This window comes from Lepidochelys kempii, chromosome 7, assembly GCF_965140285.1.
Source record: "Lepidochelys kempii isolate rLepKem1 chromosome 7, rLepKem1.hap1, whole genome shotgun sequence".
Lineage (NCBI taxonomy): Eukaryota > Metazoa > Chordata > Testudines > Cheloniidae > Lepidochelys > Lepidochelys kempii.
This window is the reverse complement of record NC_136386.1, coordinates 90,121,807-90,137,501: the sequence shown is the minus strand read 5'-3', so window position 1 is coordinate 90,137,501 and position 15,695 is coordinate 90,121,807. Positions and strand designations below refer to the sequence as shown.

The 15,695-nt window shown below is 39.0% G+C and overlaps 1 protein-coding gene across 28 annotated transcripts in view; it reads left to right on the top strand.

Annotated features, from left to right (window-relative positions):
* The window catches only part of SGMS1 (sphingomyelin synthase 1), a 203,360-nt gene that overhangs the window by 92,875 nt on the left and 94,790 nt on the right, over positions 1-15,695 (top strand). Inside the window, exons 3-4 of one of the 28 annotated variants that reach the window (XM_073353724.2) lie at positions 6,357-6,438; positions 6,838-6,984. The exons of 25 other annotated variants lie outside the window; for them this stretch is intronic. The gene's annotated coding sequence lies outside the window, so the exon portion shown is untranslated. Of the gene's footprint in view, positions 1-6,356; positions 6,439-6,837; positions 6,985-12,726; positions 15,295-15,695 lie in introns of those variants that run through there. 2 more of the 28 variants (XM_073353723.2, XM_073353730.2) reach the window with 2 other exon arrangements.

The following is a 15,695-nucleotide window of genomic DNA, read 5'->3' as shown; positions in this document are numbered from 1 at the left end:
CTATTCCATGTTATTGTAAAGCTACTACAGTCAAAAGAAAGAGGGTTCTCATCACAATTAGTTGGGAGGTCCAGGGGATTCCAAGGGTCATAGTGAGGGGAATGATACCAGATTTTGTGGACTGTATGTGATCTGGTAGCCCTGTGATTATCACCAGTGTGGCTAGCATTTATTTTGTGAACTTGTTTTCAAAAAGAGGAACTTAAACCTGAGAAGTGCTAGTCCAAAGGATCTTAGAGTGTGGGCCAGCTTTGAGTGTTGCTGCTTGTAGCAAGCTATGTTAGAGATATATTTATTATAGTAGGGTCTAGGAGCCCTGTCATGGTCCAGGACCCATTTTGCTAGGTGCAGTACAAACACAGAACAAAAAGACTGTTTCTGCACCAAGGAGCATATAATCTAAGCATGCAACAAGAGATAACAGATGGATACAGACAGACTAACAGGAGAGCACAAGGAAACAGTGAAATAATACTGGTCAGCATGATAGGCTGTGGTCTCAGCTCGCCAGCAGACTTACTTGTCAGGTTTTTTTGTTTTCTGGGGTTTTTTTTGGTAAGACCTCATGGTGGAGGAGAGTAGTAAGGAGAGATATGAGGTAGGATGATGAGGTAACTGTGGATGTTTACAGGGAGCTTCTTCCATGCAGGGCAGCATGGGAGAGAGCACTTAGGGTATGTTTACATGGCAGTTAAAAACCCACAACTGGCCCATGCAAGCTGACTAACGTTCGCAGGGCTCAGGGTAGAGGGCTGTTTAATTGCAGTTTGATCTTTGGGCTCTGGCTGCAGCCTGGGCTCTAGAGCCTTGGGAGATGGGAGGACCCCAGATCCCAAAAGGATACACTGTAGTTAAACAGCCCCTTAGACTGAGCTTCAGGAACCCAAGTCAGCTGGCTTGGGCCAGCCACATGTGTCTAACTGCAGTGTAGATAGTATCGTTAAGTGCTTGTTTGAAAATTTAACAAGTGGGCAGTGGAGGAAGGCTGATAGGAGACGGGAGTAGACCGTTCAATGTTGAATTAGAGATGATAGATTGAGTGGAGATAGATCATCGTGAAGAGCCTTGAAAGGGAAGACAAGTAGTTTGATAGGATAGAGAACAGAGAGCCAGTTAACAGGATGCAAAGAGAGAATGACATGGTCAAAGCGATGGGCTAGAAAATGATCTTTGCAGCAACCTTCTGAATGGTTATGTGTAGGGAAAGATTATGTTTGTCTACACCAGAGAAAAAGGTATTGCAAGAATCGAGATGCAAGCTGAGAGCCTGGACAAGAGTTTTATATATGTGGATGGATAGGAAAGGCCTTTGAGATTTTAGAGATGTTATGCAGAAAGAATTGGCAAGACTTAGATGTATGTGGTCTTGGAGTGTTGAAAGGAATGATGAGAATAGCTTTAGGACTACGTAGAGAGTATGAAGTTACTCTCACAGATAGTAAAGTAGTCCACCCTATAAATGTGAAGCAAGTCAAAATGAAGAATTATCAGTTGCACTAATAGGCACCTGCAGCAAAAGTGTGCACATCTAGAATCTTAAATTTGAACTTCAGAAATAGGTAACTTCCTGAAACATGTAGAGAATCATTTGAATCCTCAAGCCTGAGTTGTGGGGATGGCTGTTAAATTTCATATAAAATTCAGGATGCAGTTTGAAAGCTTATAGGCATTCTATTTCTATTTGAGATCCATAATATCTTTTCCATGATCCAAATCACCATTACTTGTCAACATCAATTCTATGCCATGCTACTCTGTGAAAAGGTACTTGACATTAAACAGAGAATCTACATTAAGTATAAATGTCTCTGATTCCCTTGAAATTGAACCTGTTGTAGTAATCTGCTTGTAGCATTTGTTTCCCTGTAGTACAATACTAACATACCTGCCCACAGATATATGGGACTGTATCTGTAACATACTGAGAGTCCAGCACAGTGTGAGTTAAAATGAAACCGACATTTGAATAACGCAAACGACTAACTACTTAATTTACAAGGGAAGCATTAAAATGAGTCCTGTCACTCTAAAATATTTTTGTGCATCTTGCTTAGTGAACCTAGGGTATGATTCACCTAAATCTTGGCTGTGCTTCTATTTCATGGTATCTGGAAACTTTTAACAAAACTATTTGATTATTACAGGCTGATGATGAGATATGGCACTTCTGCTGCTTAATAACATGTAGCTTGGTAAGGTTCGTAGCTTGGGTCAAGAAAAACTGTTCTCAAAAATGCTGCTGTAATCCCAGCATTAGAAACTCAAGTGAACTATATAACTTTGAACCTGATCTTGTACGTGTTGAAGTTAATGGTTGGCTATGCCCTTGACTTGAATGGGAGCAGCAGCAGCGTTTTTATTCATTAATGTTCCAGTTCAACAAGGTACTAAACGTTGAAGTCAATGGGACTACTCAAGTGTTTAAAGCTAGGCATGTGCTTAAGAGACTTGCTGACTTTGGGCCTAAGAAAATGTTTAACCACTCGATGGTAGGATGTTTAGGTGACACAATACTCCTGAGTTTTGACGCCTGGTTATGTTGCTGTGGTTGACTTCGGCATAGAAGGGACAAATAGTAATTTTTAATATTTACAGAAATTATAGAGGGTTCTGTTCATATCGGGTTAAACCAGGATGGAGAAGACTGGCTAAAACAAGTGTACAAAGCTGTAATTGGAAAACTGTATTTAATAATCAGCTTCCTAGTCTCACACTTCAGAAGGGGTTACAATGGAAGTTTTCTCAGGTTAGTATTTGAATTGATTAGGTAATTAGATTTGGTTTGTGAATCAAGGCAGGTATACGCTTTGTATTTTAGAGTGGTTACTGTGTAGTTTTTAAACATGTTTTTAGCCACAGAGTTACAAGCAGTGTATTATAAATTTGATGCAAATGAAAAATTATTTCCTAGTTTGTGACAATATGAAAAGCTCTTTCATTGTCCAAGTCCTTGGCTTTGCTAGCAGGTGATATGGGTGCCTGCAGATGTTGACCCATGTGAAACACACTGGTTTTCTTCACATTCTAAAACCAGCAAGAATTTAGATTCCAGAGCAGGTTAGCTGCAAACAGAAAGTCCTCTGATCTGTATTTCTAATCTGCATCAGATGAGTAAAGTTTATAGAAAACATGGACTAGAAGGCCAGTGGGAGGCAAGGAACCTATAAACTCTTTAGTTTTGCTCTCTGCTCTGCCCCATAAATATTGTGACCATGGGCAAGTCACTCAGTTTTTGTGTTCCCCATCTGTAAAAATTGGAGTAATATTATATATAGGTGTACATCAGAGGGTTATTGTCGGTTAATTATTTAACTTTTTATACAGCTTTAAAACCAGAAAATCCTTAGTTCTGTCTGTTACTTCAGGCTTTCTCAGTCCTATTTTGCCATATGGGGGTGGAAAGGTAGATAGTAGAAGCCTTTCTTATTGCTGCAACATAAACCATCAATATTTTTATAAAGTAGGTCTTTTGAATGGAGAAATATGGCTGACTGGATGCTGTTTAACCTCTGACTGTTGGATGTAACTGCACCATTGTTTACCAAATATTTTGAGTTATGTTAAGTTAGTATAGCGTTTACTCTACAGTATAACTGGCACTTTTCTCTGCCTCATGGTCCTTGCATGTGCACATGCTATGGGACATACTCTGCCCTTGGTCGAGTCAATGTGGCTCCCTGTTATTTCTATGAGAAGTACATGCGTGAATCTGAGTGTGTGCATGTGCCATTTGTCCCTAGTGTAGGGATATCTAATATTACTGTATCCCTCATCACATATTCTGAAAATTAAATGACAATAAGCACTATTACTTACTCTGATCACCAATAATCATGTGCTGTACTGTGGTTGCATTTATTATTTTTATTACCCTGTTCACATTTATTGTAAATGTTATTCCACCTCTAATCTTTGTTTTTTACTTTGCCTTTCAGACTGTAAGTTCTCAGGGCAGGGCCTGTCTTTTGACATGTCTGAACAGCATCTATAAGTAGTGTATTTTGGGTATTAATATTTTAACATTTTGCTTTGTCAGATTCTGTCTTTTCATGTGCTACTAAAATACGGTGACAATGAAGGGCAAACTAGGGTGGATTTGATTTAAATCATGATTTAAATCAGTAGTCAGGAAGACTCGATTTAATCATGGATAGCTACATAAAAGTGCACTTTTATGTAGAAATCCATTATTAAATCGAGTCTTCCTGACTAGTGATTTATTTAGTTGTTATACTAGTGATTTGTTGGTTGTTATAACCTTAATACGTATTCTTCACATCTCAGAGGTAATTGTAAGTTTCATTTTTAGAAGGTACACACTATACATTTTTTAAGTGATTTATTTTGAAAAGTTTTCCAATTAGTTTTACAGCTATATCAGAAAATGAATGATTGTTCGGTTATTTCATTTACCAACGGTAATTGAAGCAGATATTTATGAAGTCATTGGGAGGTGAACTATCTCCAGTTCAACAGGTTAATCATTAATATTTGGAGGATTTTTTTGCCATGCCTCTTGGAGGAGAACATCACCAGACAGACATTTAAATCGTTTTATTTAACTAAAACAACAACATTATGTATTCTGGATTTTTTTCTTCAACAGCAAACATATAATATTTTAACAAAACAAGCATATGAATTTTTGAATTTAGTTAAACATTCAAGTTTTTTAAAATCAGGTTTGTTTTTGTTAAAATTGTTTAACTAAAATAGAGGAAATATTTTTAAAAACAAAACAAAAATTAAATAGACTATGTCAGCCAGGTCAACATGAGAAACGTAAAATATTAGCTTCTGCAGCTAACTCAGTCGTCTTCACCTTCATTTTCCTGTTTGTTCATAATCTGGAAAAGAAAAACAAGCTTTCCTGCTTTTTCCCAGACGGTTTCTCAATTTGGAATTAATTAGTCCAAAGGAAGAAAATATTCTTTCTATACTGGCAGAAGACAGCAACTGCTGTTAAAAGTGAGATTATCACTTCAGCAGTCTCTGAATCCGAGTGTTTAAGTGACTTCCACCAGTTCACTGGTGTGACTTTCTTTAAAACATCATCAGCAAATGTATATTTCTTGAATGGTTCCCCCTTAGTTCTGAAATTTATTATAGTTGTCATTATGGAGGGATGATTGCTGGGTGTCCATGTCATAGCCAACTCCTCTTTCGCAGTTAAGGTTTGACCCTGATGCCGAGTATTGAGAATATTTGCAAGAAAATGACCTGGAGTTAGTACTTGTCCCATTCGTTTTTTTAATGCTTGTAATTGAACTCTGTCATTGCATATTTCTCTTTTTAAGAACTCACTCCAAATTTCAACAGCATCAGCAATAAAACAGCTATTTCCCTTCATTTTGTTCAAGGCTACAGAAACAGGCTTCAGGGTACTCGACATGTGTTCTTAAGCCCAATGTTGAGAACTTTGGCTGTGACAGTGCCATCTATTTTTTCACGATTTTGTTCACAAACTGTCATCAGATTAGGCCAGTTCTTGATATTGTGCTCAAAACAGTCCACTACTGAGTTGCATCACACATCTTGTGGGAGAGTTAGCTTGGTTCCTCCCACTTTTTTCAGAGCAGCTGCTGCAAAGTGGTTGTTACAGAAGTATTTTGCAACTTCAACAACATTAGCCTTTATTTCTGGAACACTGAAGTCTTTGGCTAGGAGGTGCATCAAATGAGCACTGCAACCGTATGTTACTAGCTTGGGACTCTCTTCTAAATAATTTCTTCTCATCTTTGATGCATTTGCAACATTGTCTGTGACCAAGTTGCATACTAGACATTTGAATTTTTTTTCAGTTTGTTATACTTTTTACTGCTGCTTCTTGTAAGTATTCTGCTGTGTGTGCATTTGTTTCTGTAAGGAAGACATTCCCTTCTTCTGTTAAAGTGGCAAAGAGTCCTGTGGCACCTTATAGACTAACAGACGTATAGGAGCATAAGCTTTCGTGGGTGAATACGCACTTCGTCAGATGCATGTAGTGGAAATTTCCAGAGGCAGGTATAAATATGCAAGCAAGAATTAGGCTAGGGATAACAAGGTTAGTTCAGTCAGGGAGGATGAGGCCCTCTTCTAGCAGTTGAGATGTGAACACCAAGGGAGGAGAAACTGCTTCTGTAGTTGGCTAGTCATTCACAGTCTTTGTTTAATCCTGAGCTGATAGTGTCAAATTTGCAAATGAACTGAAGCTCACCAGTTTCTCTTTGAAGTCCTGTCCTGAAGTTTTTTTGCTGCAGGATGGCTACCTTTAAATCTGCTATTGTGTGTCCAGGGAGATTGAAGTGTTCTCTTACAGGTTTTTGTATATTGCCATTTCTAATATCTGATTTGTGTCCATTTATCCTTTTACATAGGGACTGTCCAGTTTGGCCGATGTACATAGCAGAGGGACATTGCTGGCACATGATGGCGTATATTACATTGGTGGATGTGCAGGTGAATGAACCAGTGATGGTGTGGCTGATCTGGTTAGGTCCTGTGAGGGTGTCACTGGTGTAGATATGTGGGCAGAGTTGGCATCGAGGTTTGTTGCATGGATTGGTTCCTCAGTTAGAGTTACTATGGCAGTGTGTATTTGCTGGTGAGAATATGCTTCAGATTGGCGGGTTGTCTGTGGGCGAGGACTGACCTGCCTCCCAAGGCCTGTGAAAGTGAGGGATCGTTGTCCAGGATGGGTTGTAGATCACTGATGATGCGTTGGAGAGGTTTTAGCTGAGGATTGTATGTGATGGCCAGTGGAATTCTGTTGGTTTCTTTCTTGGGCTTGTCTCACAGCAGGAGGCTTGTGGGTAAATGTCTGGCTCTGTTGTTCTGTTTCCTTATTTCCTCATGCAGGTATTGTCGTTTTGAGAATGCTTGGTGAAGATCTTGTAGGTGTTGGTCTCTGTCTGAGGGGTTGGAGCAAATGCAGTTGTACCTCAGCACTTGGCTGTAGACAATGGATTGTGTTGTGTGTCCGGGATGGAAGCTGGAGGCATGAAGGTAGGCATAGTGGTCGGTGGGTTTTCGGTATAGGGTGATGTTAACGTGACCGCCACCTATTAGCACCGTGGTGTCTAGGAAGTGGACCTCCATGTTGGTCCAGGGTGAGGTTGATGGTGGGGTGGAAGCTGTTGAAATCATGGTGGAATTCTTCCAGCGTTTCCTTCCCATGAGTCCAGATGATGAAGATGTCATCAATGTAGGTTGCGTAGGTGGAGAAGGGGCGTGAGTGGACGAGAGCTGAGGAAGCGTTGTTCCAGGTCAGCCATAAAAATGTTGGCATATTGTGGGGCTACTGGTCTGGAGGTATATATTATCACCAAATTTGAAATAATTGTGCATGAGGATAAAGTCACAGAGCTCAGCAACCAGTTGTGCTGTGGCATCATCAGGGATACTGTTCCTGACAACTTGCATTCCATCTGTTTGTGGGATGTTTGTGTAAAGAGCCTCTACATCCATGGTCGCTAGAATGGAGTTTTCTGGAAGATCAGCAATGCATTGTAGTTTTCTCCGGAAATCAGTGATGTCATGGAGATAGCTGGGAGTGCTGGTGGTATAGGATCTGAGTAGAGAGTCCACGTATCCGGACTGTCCTTCAGTGAGAGTGCCAAATGCCTGAGATGATGGGGCGTCCAGGATTTCCGGGTTTGTGGATCTTGGGTAGTAGATAGAATAACCTCGGTCAGGGTTCTAAGTGTAGGTTGATTTGTTCCTGTGTTAGTGTAGGGAGTATCCTGAGTAGATGGTGCAGTTTCTTAGTGTATTCCTCAGTGGGATCTGAGGAAAGTGGCCTGTAGAATTTGGTATTGGAGAATTGTCTGACAGCCTCCTTTTGGTAGTCAGACTTGTTCATGATGACAACAGCACCTCCTTTGTCAGCCTCTTTGATTATAATGTCAGGGTTGTTTCTGAGGCTGTGGATGGTATTGTATTCTGCACGACTTAGGTTATGAGGCAAGCGATGTTGTTTTTCCACAATTTCTGCCTGTGCATGTCGGCGGAAGCATTCTATGTATACGTCCAGACTGTCATTTCGACCCTCAGGAGGAGTCCATGTGACCTTCTTCTTCTTGTGCTGTTGGTGGGAAGATATCTGTGTATCAGTGCGCTGTTCAGTGTTATCTTGAAAGTATTCTTTGAGTCAGAGACAGTGAAAGTAGGCTTCCAGATCACTGCAGAACTGTACCATGTTTGTGGGGGTGGTGGCGCAAAAAGAGAGTCCCCGAGATAGGACAGACTCGTCTGCTGGGCTGAGTGTGTAGCTGGGTAGATTGATGATATTGCTGGGCGAGTTAGGGGTACTACTATTGTGGCCCCAGGTGGCAGGTAGGATTTTAGACGGCTTACAGTCCTTTTTCCTTTGTAGAGAGGTGAAGTGTGTAATGTAGATCTCCTGTCTTATTTTAGTAAAGTCAGTTTGTAAGGAAGGTTGGTTATTTATGAGCGTCTCCAAGTTGGAGAGCTCTTTTTTGATGTTTTCCTGTTTGCTGTATAGGATCTGGTGATCAGATGGTTCCTCAGTTTCTTTGATAGTGTGTGGCATAATCTCTCACTTTGCTATCTACATACTGCACAGACCAATGGATTTTTCACCTTCAGTTCATTTGTTATGATGTCCATCCATTTGCATTTGAAAAGGAAGATGATATCTGTCTGTACTTGTGCAAGTTTCTTCATGAGGTTGATGGATTTCCACTCAATAAGACTAAATGCAGTGCCTTGCATGGTGTCAAGTATCAGAGGGGTAGCTGTGTTAGTCTTCTGTTGTCTCACAAGCACATACAAAAGGATCATTGTGGATATTGCGCCACCCATCAAGACTCAGGTTAACAATTTTACCCTCTAGACCAGGGTCGACAACCTTTCAGAAGTGGTGTGCTGAGTCTTCATTTATTCACTCTAATTTAAGGTTTCGGGTGCCAGTAATACATTTTAACGTTTTTAGAAGGTCTCTTTCTATAAGTCTATAATATATAACTAAACTATTGTTGTATGTAAAGTAAATAAGGTTTTAAAAATGTTTAAGGAGCTTCATTTAAAATTAAATTAAAATGCAGAGCCCTGCGGACCGGTGGCCAGGACCCAGGCAGTGTGAGTGCCACTGAAAATCAGCTCGCGTGCCGCCTTTGGGACACATGCCATAGGTTGCCTACCCCTGCTCTAGACCTTTTGCACGCTGCTCAATTTCTCTTTCATACACTTTATCCAGCAATTTGCCTGTGACATCTGCTCTGTAGGGTGGATTGTATCCGGGTCTTAATGACTGCACCATGTTGATGAAGTGTGGGTTCTCAATCATACGGAAAGGAGAGTTTGTTGCATAAACAACCCAAGCAGTTTTTTCATCAATTACACCTCTTTTTGTAATCTATTGGTTCTTATAACAAACTTATCTATGTCTGTTTCTGGATGATAGAGATTTTTTTTCTTTTTACTACAGATGATATATTGTGGTTATGTAATATATATGATGTGACTGAAACACTATCTTTGGCAGATAACTCTGAAACTATAGAAAATGATGGTGATCTTGAAGGTGGATAGTCTTCAGAATCCTGAACGTTGAGGATGGATTCTCCTAAACAAAATAAGTCCATGCAGTTATTTAATTATTATTACCATACTGCTCATTTAGTATTACTCATTACATTCACTGACACTCTTTACTACTTTAAAGGTGAAATTGTAAAAGGAAGATCTGCCTATTTCAGCTATTTTTTTTTTTTTAAAACAGCTGCATCTAAAATGATAGTACCATAGAGTAACAACTATAATTTTTGCTCAAACATGAGAATTCAAGAATAGTCCAGAAGCAAGACAGACAGTCCATAAAAAAGTTTACCAACCTGAAGATCCTGCATGTTCAGACATGTTCCTTTCATCATCTTCAACGCAGCTTCCTCCTGAGAAGGAACACTTCTCATGATGTTGTTTCATTCAGGTCTTGCATTTCTTAGTCACACTGTTTGTATTTTGCACGCATGCCTGTTTTACCCGTAGGTAGAGGAACTTCATTAAAATATTCCCAAACTGGGTCTCTTTTACGGCCTGCTGCCATTATAGGTTTTCCCTTCTAGTGAGAGAATGGTATGGTATGGTAGATCTCAAATCAATGAAGGCTACACTGAGAAAGACCTCAAGACTTCTAGAATATGCTGCTGAAACAGTTTCACTTTTGTTTCTACTGCCTGTCCCTCTCTTCTCACATTTACTTCCAGACTTCTTCTCCTTGTCCAGATCTATTCCGTCCCCAATAATCTTCTATTCATTGAAGTTTTTAAAACTTTGCACTTTTAGAGAGAGGTAAGGGATTAACTCTGTGTACCCAAATTTGCAGAGGGACAATAGGGTTGAGGTCTGCTAGTTCTCACCTCTATATATTATTTATTTATTTATTTGAAAACATTTTTGCTGTTAACAAGCATTTTATCTCTGGAGACACAAATCCACAGTCTGAGAACTGCAAAACTAAGCATCTCTGGTAGTATCTTCTAGACTGAGCACTGAGTCCCATTGGGTAGATAGAAAGATTAACCTAAATAATCTATACAGAAGCCCCTGGAACCCCATAAGATTGGGTCCCTAATCCATGAACTATTGGAACTCATTTACAAAACTTTTCTGAAACATGACATGAATATATTATCTCATACTATAGAATTAGAATTTATAATCCCTATTCCACAATGAGATATCTTTGAGCTATAATATATCTTAATTAAAATTATCTTTAGATAGGTTTTTTCCCTCAAAAAGCATTTCATAAAAAAAAAATCAATTTTTTTAATTAAAAAAACAAATCATTGATTTTTATCCACCGTGCTCTGTGCAACTCCAAAAGAGTCAGTGGGGTTGCACAGAGGGTGCATAGACAATAAATTTGGCTAATTCTGTTTTTAACCCTAGCCCAGATCACCCAACACCAGTCACATTCAGTATCTTTTTTGATTTGCATCTGATTCTAGTTCTACTGGAAAGTGCTGGCTCCACATAGATAGTTCCAGATAATAAGAAACTGAGATTCATGTTTGAACACTGATAGACAGTGTAAATAGAACTGAACATTGTCACTTAGGTAATTGTGCTGTGAAGCTATAAAAATGCAGACTAAATCTGAGAAAATAAATATTTAGGTGAGACAGGAACATGGTTAAAAAAGGTAGAAACCATTTTGCAATGTGTTCAGTTCAATTTTTAGTGCTCTTTTGCCAAATTCGTTATTTTAAAATATAAATAAGCATTGCCTGGCATATCAACTGAAGGCACGTAGATTGTTTTCAGTGGAAAACCTGCATTCTACATGAACTCGTTCTGATTGCAGTGCAGTGGTTTTTCAATTTTTGGTTTGCAGTGGCCCACATAAGCACAAATGTGGTACATCTTGGTTCCATTAACCAAGTATAGAATGTCCATAGTGACTTTTTGAAAGTTATTCACAAGTTATGTAAATGCAAGACATGATTTATGTTCTTTAAGCTGCCTCCTGGGAGGAGCTGGGCACATTCTGCTCGCACTGATATTCTGTTAAATGGAATTATAAGGTGTTTAGCACCTCCTAAGGGGTCAGTAACTTGAAAGATCAATTGTTAGCTAGACACCAGGGGCTGATCTCCATTAGACATAAAGGATTGACCCAGCTCTGTTTACCGCTTGCCCCTTAACAACTAGGCCCATAACCCTGTCAAAGAAGGAAATTGAATTGGTTTGTTCTTGAGAAATCCGTGCTGGCTATTACTTATAATTTTTTATCCTCCAGGTGCATGCAAACTGATTGTTTAATAATTTTCTAGGTATCCAAGTTAGGCTGACTGGTTTATAATTCTCCAGGTCTTCTTTGTTTCCCTATTTACTTTTCTGGTACCTCACCCATCCTCCATGAGTTTTGAAAGGTAATTGTTAATGGGTCAGAGATTGCTTTATCTAGTTCCTTAAGTACTGTAGGATGAATTTCATCAGGCCCTGCTGACTTAAGTACATCTAACTTATGTAAATATTATTTAATATTCTATAATACCTGATGATCGGCTGGCAAGAGCAAACAGGACAAATGCCCAGTTTTGCCAAATGGCCGGGACAGGGCTTAAAAAAGAGACTGTCCTGGCCAAAAGAGGACATATGGTCATCCTACTTTAATATTGCCTCCTTGAGAAACTGCCAGCTCTCCTGAACTCTTTTTCCATTAGATTTTTTTCCCATGACACCTTACCTACCAGTTCTGGGAGTTTGTTAAAATCTACTTTTTTGAAGTTCATAGTCCTTGTTCTGCTGCTCTTACTCCTTCTTTTCCTTAGAATTGTGCGATCTATCATTTCATCATCACTTTCACCCAAATTGCCTTCCACCTTCAGATTTGCTACCAGTTCCTCTCTGTTGGTCAGACTCAGGTCTACAGTGGCTGTCCCCTGGTTCCTTCCTTCACTTTCTGGAGCAAAGAGTTGTCCCCAACACATTCCAAGAACTTACTGGAAATTTTCTGTTTTGCCATATTGCTTTTCCAGCAGAAGTCTGGGTAGTTAAAGTCCCCAATAACTAACCAGCTCTTGTCTTTTGTGTATTTCTGTTGTTTGTTCTAGAAATGCATCATCTACCTCCCCTATCATGGTTTGCTGGTCTATAGTAGACCTCTGCCACGATGTTGCCCCTATTTTTTACACCTTTTATCTTTGCCCACAGACTCTTAATTGGTCTGCCTCCCACTTCCTTCTGAACCTGAGAAAAAGTGCAAAAGAGAAAAAATGTTCTTGATGTATAAAGGAAACGAAAAATGTGCTTGTGTATATAGCAGACAGGGTGTCAGATAATTTTCCTCTAAAAGTAAATTATAAAATCCCCTCTAAAAATAAATAAATAAAAAGTCATCACAGGAGCAGAAGATTAAGATTCCAATCTTGCAAACATTTAACTTCAATGGCAATACTCACATGCTTAAATTTATGCATATTAACTAGTATCTTACTATAGACACAGTCCAATTTTAAATCAGAGAAATTACTTGGCTACTAAGTTGCTTCTTGTGCAGTGGGAGTAATAGTTGCAGAATCTATCCTAGAGCATTACATTTTTAATATTTTTAAATTCTAATATATGTTAAAATGCTCACTTCACCAAAACTTTGAAAGAAGGAAAAACTTTAAAACAACTTTATTCACTACATTTATGATGTCATCAATATACAAAAGCAAACTATGAGATAACGATTCTAAAGGAAACAATAAAAAACATAATTTTGGGGAAAAAACAAATGTATTAAGAGAACATCAAATAGAGATTAGTTACTACGCTGTATGCCTCTTGTGGCACTTAGTAACGAAGATTCAGGAACCATGTGTTCTCTCTGTAAAAGGGAGATCCTCTTTGTTTTGGGATTTATTTCCTGTGAGGAAGAATTGTAACAGAATAGGCCTTGTACATTGTAACCTCTGTATCTTGTGGATTATGACTCCTCTGCCTTTGCTTTCAAGGAGAAGTAAAGGTAATAAGTGCAACCACTCCTTTCTTTCCCATGCTGGGAATGCCATCTTCCAATCTAGAATGAAACTTTGTGTGCCACAGGTCACCATACAAAGTCCCCACTAAGTGGAAATATTTCTTTCAAACATATGATGCTGAACTGAAATGGAGATTTTTCATAAGCTTATTGTTAGCTTCATTATTCTTTGTTAAAACACATCTGAAACGTATCATGGTAGTGCTGAATACCTGTTTTATTTGAAATGCAAAATACTTTTTATGTTCTGAAAATGTTTCAAACTGAAACTATGATTCTATGAATGATCGTGAAACTGTAACTGTATAGTATGTTATCCAATACAACTTTATTAATTATCTCTGATAAAGAATCTATGGACGTTATTCTTAAAGTTCCATAATGTAAATTGTGATGTTCGTAATCAGGCTTGTCACAGTTCAGCCAGGATATTCCAAAGAGAAAAAGCCATGCCTGACTAACAACAGCAGAAAAACGTACATCGCGAAAGGCTGCTGTTGTGTGTGTATATATATTCAGCAGGACAATCTTAGATTAGTATTATCTAAAAAAGTTCCTGACTATTAAATTTAATGAGAGATTTTGGGGCAAATTATTTTCTTCACTCACGTGTCTTCACAAAGAGAATGGAAACCAACCTTATCCTTCTAGATGAGTATTTATGGTGGGGCACCCAGTGCGTGTAGAGACCATGTAGACCGCTCTTACAGGGTCATCTACCCTGCAGCTCTAGAGAGGAGTGAGTGGCGCACACAGCACCAGATGAGGATAAAAGAGCGCATGGTCCCTTGGGGACCATTGACAGCTGTGCACTTTAGAGTTAACCCCCAGGCTGCTCTAACTTGCATGGAGGGCCACACACAGAATCAGGGAGCTGAAACTGGCTCTGTGAATCTGGCGTTCCAGTTTTAACTGGAGTGAGCTGTGAAATAGGTGTCTGCGATGCAAATGAATTCTGTCATCCAGAGATAAAATAGAGGGTTGTTAACACATCTGATCAGACTCTCTGCATGAAACAGCCCTGAAGAGATCTCTCCAACCAAAGTAGTAAGAAATTACAGTCTTTAAATCTACCCATCACTAAGCTACACTGCACCATTGAGTGTAAGAGGGATGTATAAAAAAGGTAGTATAAAAAGCATGAAGTTAGTGCACAGATGCCTAGCTAACAGGCCACTACCTTTAAACCTTTTGACTTTAAACTTTTTCCTAGGAAGAAAGAGGACTTATTTCTTAAGGAACCATTGAAAGACTGCACTGTTTTCCTGAAGATGCAATATCATTTTAGAAAACCAACTCCAAGGAAGAAAGCAGCCCATTGAACTCTCTGCTCTCAGCTTTCTGGGTAGTCTTGTGGAGAGACTGAATGTAATAAGCACTTTCAAAAAGCTTAGATTAAGTTAAATATCTTTCTTTAAGAAGGCAGCTGAAATTCAGAGGAAGACCAGTTTACTAATCTAAGAGTAAAAGTGATTACTAGGATTGTTTGGAACATCTCAGAGAGGAATAATACAACTAACAGCAAAGACAGCCTTCTTACGCAGTGATGTAAAGTAAGGATGGGAAAAGACTGAAGCTGTTTGAAAACTGAAGTACATAAGACTTGCTTCAAGAAAAGGAGGACTTGTGGCACCTTAGAGACTAACAAATTTATTTGTTATTTATTTATCTTAAATTATTTATTTATTACTTATAAGCTTTTGTGAGCTACAGCTCACTTCATCGGATGCATGCGGTGGAAAATACAGTGGAGAGATTTATATACACAGACAACATGAAACAATGGGTGTTACCATGCACACTGTAACAAGAGTGATCAGGTAAGGTGAGCTATTACCAGCAAGAGAGTGGGGGGGTGGGGACCTTTTGTAGTGATCATCAAGGTGGGCCATTTCCAGCAGTTGACAAGAACGTGTGAGGAACAGTAGGGGGGGAAATAATTTTACTTTGTGTAATGACCCATCCACTCCCAGTCTTTATTCAAGCCTAATTTAATGGTGTCCAGTTTGCAAATTAATTCCAATTCAGCAGTCTCTCGTTGGAGTCTATTTTTGAAGTTCTTTCGTTGAAGAATTGCAACTTTTAGGTCTGTAATCGAGTGACCAAAGAGATTGACGTGTTCTCCGATTGGTTTTTGAATGTTATAATTCTTGACGTCTGATTTGTGTCCATTTATTCTTTTACGGAGAGACTGTCTAGTTTAGCAATGGCAGAGGGGCAT